The sequence below is a fragment of the Apium graveolens genome, chromosome 5, assembly GCF_009905375.1.
Source record: "Apium graveolens cultivar Ventura chromosome 5, ASM990537v1, whole genome shotgun sequence".
NCBI lineage: Eukaryota > Viridiplantae > Streptophyta > Magnoliopsida > Apiales > Apiaceae > Apium > Apium graveolens.
The window spans coordinates 283,240,877-283,242,579 of record NC_133651.1 but is presented as its reverse complement, the minus strand read 5'-3'; the positions used below and the strand labels follow the sequence as shown (position 1 = coordinate 283,242,579).

The 1,703-nt window shown below is 45.1% G+C and overlaps 1 non-coding gene across 1 annotated transcript; it reads left to right on the top strand.

Annotated features, from left to right (window-relative positions):
• The first annotated feature begins 1,057 nt into the window (after positions 1–1,057).
• Positions 1,058–1,164, top strand: LOC141662626 (small nucleolar RNA R71). Its single transcript, XR_012550732.1, has one exon. It is a non-coding gene; the product is annotated as a small nucleolar RNA R71 (small nucleolar RNA).
• The last annotated feature ends 539 nt before the right edge of the window (positions 1,165–1,703 follow it).

The following is a 1,703-nucleotide window of genomic DNA, read 5'->3' as shown; positions in this document are numbered from 1 at the left end:
CTTCGCATAACTAGGCATTTGTTCCAGCGCCTCAGCGAAAGGTATATTGATGTGAAGTTTCTTGAACACCTCCAGAAACTTCCCGAACTGTCTATCCAGCTTTTGTTGCTGCAATCTCTTAGGAAAAGGTGGTGAAGGATAGAGCTGTTTCTCCCCTGTATTAGCCTCAGGCAGAGTGTGTTCAACAGTAGTCTTCTTTGGGTCCGCCACTTTCTCCTTTTGCTTAGATTCTTCATCTCTAACTTCAGCTTCGACTTCTTTTACCTTTTCAGCATCAGCTACTTTTCCAGACCTTAAGGTAATAGCCTTGACTTGCTCTTTAGCTTCCTTCCTGCCTGGTACTTCCGTGTCACTGGGAAGAGTGCCAGGTTGACGATTGAGCACTGCATTGGCTAATTGACCGATTTGATTTTCCAAGGTCTTGATAGAAACCGCCTGACTCTTGCACAACAACTTAAGTTCCTCAAAATCAGCACTAGTAGGTGCAGCTGCACTTCCCTGTTGAGGATATGATTGCCTTGTAGCATACTGCTGTGGTTGCTGGAATCCAGGTGGGTTAAACTGTTTACTTACTCCTTGCTGATATGTTGGCTGAATAGCATTCTGATTATTCCCCCAGCTGAAATTTGGATGATTTCTGTTGTTAGGATGATAGGTCGCTGGCACAGGCTGCTGTTGTCGCTGATAATTATTCACATACTGAACAGATTCGTTGACAAGAGAACACTGATCCGTAGCATGAGAACCTGCACAAAGCTCACAAACCATAGCTATTTGATTAACTCCATACGTAGCCAGAGAATCAACCTTCATTGATAGTGCTTGGAGCTGGGCTGCAATAGCGGTGGCTGCATCAACTTCCAGAATACCTGGGACCTTGCCTGACGTCATCCTCTGAGTTGGGTTTTGATGCTCGTTTGCAGCCATTGTCTCTATCAGATTATACGCCTCAGTATAGCTTTTAGCCCATAAGGCTCCTCCCGCTGCTGCATCGAGCATGGGCCGAGATTGGGCCCCCAAACCATTATAAAAACCAGTGATTACCATCCAATCTGGCATTCCATGATGTGGACATTTTCTCAACATTTCCTTGTAGCGTTCCCAAGCCTCGCACATAGATTCTGTAGGTTGCTGCGCAAACTGAGTAAGAGCACTCCTCATAGCAGCAGTCTTTGCCATTGGATAAAACTTCACCAGAAACTTTTGCGCAAGATCTTGCCACGTAGTGATGGACCCAGCTGGTTCAGAATGTAACCAGTCTTTAGCCTTATCCCTCAGTAAGAATGGGAAAAGCCTCAACTTAATAGCCTCATCAGTCACGCCATTATACTTAAAAGTGCTGCAGATCTCGACAAAATTCCTTATGTGCATGTTGGGGTCTTCAGTTGCCGCTCCTCCAAAAGAAACAGAATTCTGCACCATCTGAATAGTGCCCGGCTTGATTTCAAAGGTGTTAGCTTGAATAGCCGGATGAAGGATGCTTGACTGAATGTCATCAATTTTAGGCCGAGAAAAATCCATAAGAGCTGGATCAGCTTGAACAATACGATCTCCCATGTTTACTGGTTCTTTCTGCTCAGTTCCTGAATCCGAATCCTCAAAATCTAACTTCTCCGGAGTATCAAGAACTTCGTCTTTCTCCTCAGCTGTATCTAAGGTCCTCTTGCGAGCACGAGAACGAGTTTGCATAAACGCTTGCTAAG